The following is a 5,544-nucleotide window of genomic DNA, read 5'->3' on the forward strand; positions in this document are numbered from 1 at the left end:
CCAGTACTCTTTCCTGCCATGGCAGGGGGTCGGACTTGATCTGCTCAGGTCCCTTCCGACCCGACCAACTATGAAACTATGAAACCGCGTTGGCTAGAGACATCTCTGGCACTCGCTGTACCCGTGTTGTCAGCTATGCAGACCAGCCAGCCTCCCCCCAGCACCAGAAGTACAGCAGCATTTAAAGCACCCACTAGCTTCCCAGCCACTAAATTTCCAGACCAGAGGACACAGCTCCATCGACCGCATCCGGTCCAGAGGCCGGGGGTTGAGCACCCCTGATCTGAACTACAGCACATGCATCAGAAGAGCACACAGAGGAGACATAATCAAATGCTTCAGGCCAAGGAGTCAGGACCACTGGGTCCCATCCTGGCTTTGGGAAAAGGCGGCATTTAGTAGCTGGAGAGGGAAGACTCGTTTATATTCAGGACGTCTGGGTTCTAGTCTCGTGAGGTTCAACAAGGACAAGGGCAGAGTCCTGCACCTGGGAGGAGCGATCCCCTGCACCGGGGCAGGCGGGGGGAGGAGCTGGGCAGCAGCTCTGCAGAAAAGGCCCGGGGGGGACAGGGGACAAGAAGCTGGACAGGAGCCAGCAGTGTCCCCTTGGTGCCAGGCAGGCGACCGGCGTCCTGGGCTGCATCGGCAGGAGCGTCACCGGCAGATCGAGGGCAGCGATTCTTCCCCTCTGTTCAGCACTGGGGAGGCCACATCTGGATCCTGTGTCCAGCTGTGGGCCCCACTACAGAAAGGATGTGGACACATTGGAGAGAGTCCAGCGGAGGGGAACGGAAACGGTTGTGGGGCTGGGGGACAGGACAGGCGAGGAGAGGCCGAGGGACCTGCACTGACTGAGTCTGGAGAAGAGAAGACAAAGGTGGTATTTAAAAGCAGCCGTCACCTCCCTGCAGGGGGGCTGCAAAGAGGATGGAGCTGGGCTGGTCTCAGTGGGGGCAGATGGCAGGAAGGAGCAATGGGCTCACGCTGCAGCAAGGGAAGTTGAGGTCAGCTATTAGGAAGAATTTGCTCACCAGGAGGGTGGTGAAGCTCTGGGACAGGCTCCCCAGAGAGGTGGTGCAGTCTCCGTCCTTGGGTTGATGGGCAGAGTCCACCTGCTGCCCCAGTGCCAGCCCTTTCACGAGGAGCTCTGCAGCGCCCTTTCCATGTGCCATCCTCTGAGCTGGCCGGCTCAGCCCTGTGTGTGGACACATCCTGCCAGGGTCCTGCTGCCTCTCCCAGGGCTGCGGGGAAGCTATTGCCTGCAGTCGTCTGCAAAGGTGCGGGCTGGGAGGTGGGGGTGGGCAGGGCCCGGGTGGCACCTTTGTGCCTGAGCAATAACTGGCACGCAGGAGGGGTCAAAGCTTGCCGCGGCTTGCAGCGAAGGGAGTTGCCCCGCTGCAGCAGGGCCGGAGGAGACCTGCTCCGCCAGCGCTGACGGTCTCTGCTTTGTTCCCTGTGAGCAGCCCCGTGGAGAGGTTGGGCGGCCGCCTGCGGGAGATGGTCTAGGCGCAGCGCTGCCTCTGCCCTGCTCTGGGGGTGTCCCCGGCTGCTGGGCTGCGCTGGTTGGCCCCTCTTTCTGCTCCACCTCAGGGGATTTTTAAGCTTTGCCCAGAGGTGCTGGGTGTTAGGGCTGGGGCTGGGCTGCGCCAATGCTCCTGCTGGCATCGACCCTGCAGGGTCCCGGCTGGAGGGTCTTGCCCCCGCGCTCAGGGTCAGAGTGGCGTCATATTTGGGGTCAGGAAGGAATTTCTTCTCCTGGTCAGACTGGTCTGGATGGGGGGGTTGCCCTCCTGTGCACTGGGGGCATGGCCTCTGCCTGGGGTCTCTAAACGGCATATTCACAACTTTTTACAGCAGCAGGACGCTGGCCGACATGGTCCCCCTGCTTTCCTTGGGGCAGGTTCGGGTGTGATGTGGGTTTACAGAGAGGTTAGATGATGGGTTTGTCTGGCCTCAGGCAGGGCCTGGATGAGACGTGAGCTCTGCAGGTCCCTTCCACCCCGTGGCTCTACACCCAGCCCCAGCTGGGATCCTGGAAATGACTTCCCTGGCTGCCCAATCTGCCCAGGACTTTCTGGTCCCTACCCCCCTGCACTGCCCTCCCTGGGGGTTTCTGCAGCAGCTGTGAGGTTTGGGGTACGGGGTGGACTCCCAGGATGGAGATGCCACCACCTCTCTGCATAACCTGTCCCAGTGCTTTACTACCCTCCTCATGAGAAAGTTTTCCCTAATATCCAACCTCAACTTCCCTTGCTGCAGCCTGAGCCCGTTGCTCCTTGTCCTGCCATCTCCCCCACTGAGACCAGCCCAGCTCCCTCCTCTGTGCAGCCCCCCGGCAGGGAGGTGACGGCTGCTGGTCGATCTATTTTGTAGGAAGCCGGTCCCTGCATGTCCTATGCCTCTGGCCCTGTTTGCTTCCTTCATGTTCCCTGGTGCTGGTGGGTGCGCGGGTCCCTGTCCCACGCCACGCTGGGGCGGGGGGCTGGACTCGAAGGTCACCCGAGGTCCCTTCCAGCCCTAATGTCTGTGACCACCTCCCTTGGCCTGCCCGCGGCAGAAGGTTTTGCCCGGACCCTGGTGCTGCTCCATGGGCTGCGTGACCTGGGGGGAGCCATCGCTTCTCGGGTCCATCGCTCTGCCCCGCGATCCTCTGAACCAGCCCTGTCCCCCTCCACCCAGCAGCGGCTTAGCCGTGCCCTTTCAGAAAGGACTGCAAGGAGGCCCCTTTCTTGCTGGCAGTGAGAGGATCTCTCTTGCCCGGCCCTCCCTGGGTGAGATGTGAAAGGGAAAGCCTCCAGCTCCATTTGGGAAGGGGATTAGGAAAGCTGCTTCACCCGCTTCAAAGCATGGGGAGGGGTCTCCGCCGGCCGCCTTGCACTGGCAGTGACCGCCTGGGGCCCGGGGTCCTGTGTCCTGCGAGCATCCTCCTTCCTCCCCCCAGTCACTCCCGAGAGGGTTATCGGGGCCTGGTTTGCTCGCCCTCCCAGAACAGCAGCGAGTTTAGGCTGGCAGGGGGCTGCGGGGTCGCATCCAGTCCAGCCCCTGCCCCGAAGCACGATCAGCCCCGTCCAAACCAGCCCAGACAAGCCCCGCGTCTGACATCGGAGCCACACGACACAGTTGCCCCCGGCACAGCCCCCGGGATACAGGGGGGCCGCGGCTGCCCATGTCCTGCTGCTGCCGGGGGGGTCATGGATGCTGCAGAGGCCGTGGCCCCGCTGCAGAGGAAGGGGAAACCCCCCAGTGCACACCAGTCTGAGCGGGGGGGAAATCCCCTCCTGCCCCAGTGCAGTGGGGCTGAGCCTGAGCGTGGGGGCAACCCCCAGCCAGGGCCCTGCGGGGTGGGTGCAGCAGGAGGGTTGGTGCAAGGAAAGTTGAGGTTGGATATCAGGAAAACCTTTCACCAGGAGGGTGGTGAGGCACTGAAACAGGCTCCCCAGAGAGGCGGTGCGGTCTCCATCCCTGGAGGTTTTGAAGACCCGGCTGGACCAAACCTTGGCTGGGATGATGGAGTTGAGCCAGGCCCCAAGGGACAGGCCTGAGCCCCTTTCACATGTGGGGAATTTTTCTGCCAACAGTTTCCTGATTTCCACCTGGGTAAGTGAGCAGAGGGTCAGGGCTTCTCTGCCTCTCTCCCTCCATCAGCTCAGAATAATTAATTATCCCAAAGTGTTCCTAATGCGCGCTTCACCCGCCGGCAGATGAAACGACAGCCTGCCACGCCGGGCAGGGCAGCTCTTGAGAAGGAGAGGGCTTCGTGCCGTAATGCTGGTGGCATCCCCCCGCGAGCAAGCCCAAGACTTCCAGGCGACCAAGATTTATCAAAGAGGGGACTTATCTTGGGCACGAGCAATTCTGCAAATTTGCCTTCCCAACATTTCTGCCTCCGCGTTCAGGCAGCAGGTCGATAAAATGTAAAACTTTCCTGTCTCCTAGCTCTTAGCCCCACAGCTTTATGCCTTTATTTAACTGCTACGGCTCCATGCTGATTCCTCTATATTAAGCTTATACAAAGCACTTATATTCAATTACGGAATATGGTTTCATTAGAGAAAACAATGATATGGCAACGGCCGAGCATTTCCGAGGAGCGAGGGAAATGCTTTGGCCGTGGGCTTGCGCTTGGGCGCTTCGGGAGGTACCGCTGCTTTTGCTGTTGGATTTGCTCTGTGTATTAAAGCCAAGTCTTCCATTTCCTTCATCTGTGATCACTGGACCGCGATCAGAGACGGATGAAGTTTTCACAGACCCTGCGAGTGCTTGTCTGAGTCTCCATGAAAGAGTTCCCGGCCCGGGAAGTACGGGATCTCAAGAACCAAACCCAACCTTGCACTTCTCCCCTTTGCTTCCTCCGTGGCTTTTCACAGCTGATTTCTCATAAAATCCTGGCCCCCGAACGCAGTGGGTTTTGCCAGTAACTTAACATTTCTCTCTTAAAGCTCGAGACTAAGCTGCATGTCTGCAGCACTGGCAGAGTCCATCTTTCTAGTGAAAGAAGGTACTTTTTTCACTGAAAGAATTCGTATTTGTGTTTTATAAGGCGATGTATAGATGAGTGCACAGACAGGTATGCAAGCACATGCACATGCACTGTGCTGGGGACACCAGCAGCGTATGTACATCCGTGCTGGGGGTCAGGAATTACTTGGGCACTCAGTGCAGACCTGCCCTGCAGAGGAAACTAGACTGGCACTTGATGCTGGTACCTGTGTTATACCTAGGGATGCAGGGCACTGATATTTCTACAAGTTGCTGGTACATGATAGGATGTGCAGTTATCCCAAGCAGGAAATCCAGTTGTGTTTGGCCCTTACATAGAGATGAAAGGCTGACGTCCATCTTGAGACAGGACATGACAGATGTAGCTTGGGAACGCTGTCGTGTGTCTGTTACTCGCATGTTGGGAGTAGTGGCTTTTGCTAAAAATTCACTGCTCCTCACGTTCATCTGGGGGCTAAAATGTTGTTCCTCTTCTCAGACTTCATTGCACTGTACTGTGGTGGCCAGGCTTGGCTTTCACCCGCAGCGATGCTCTACCACTTCTCAGGGGCAGTTCTGCAGTCCTCTCAGCAACAGAGAAATAGTGTCATCGAAAGCAGGTGATGGGTGAGGCCTGAGCGTTTGTGCTGTGTTGGGGGCCGGTGACAGATTCATACTTGGACGGCTGAGCCTTTATCATAGAAAATTCAGTCCAAGCCCCTGCTCCAACAGGACCAGCCCCAACTCCATCATCCCAGCCAGGGCTGTGTCTACCCAGGTCTTAAACACCTCCAAGGATGGAGATTTTACGACCTCCCTGGATAACCTGTCCCAGTGCTTTACTACTTTCCTAGTGAGAAAGGCTTTCCTAATATCCAACCTCAACTTCCCTTGCTGCAGCCTGCGCCCATTGCTCCTTGTCCTGTCGTCTGCCCCCACTGAGACCAGCCCAGCTCCATCCTCGTTGCAGCCCCCCGGCAGGGAGGTGACGGCTGCTGGTCAATCCCCCTCGGTCTTCTCTTCTCCAGACTCAATCAGCCCAGGTCCCTCAGCCTCCCCTCACCA

The sequence above is a fragment of the Crocodylus porosus genome, unplaced genomic scaffold (genome assembly GCF_001723895.1).
Source record: "Crocodylus porosus isolate Cpor-Errol unplaced genomic scaffold, CroPor_comp1, whole genome shotgun sequence".
NCBI classification, from domain to species: domain Eukaryota; kingdom Metazoa; phylum Chordata; order Crocodylia; family Crocodylidae; genus Crocodylus; species Crocodylus porosus.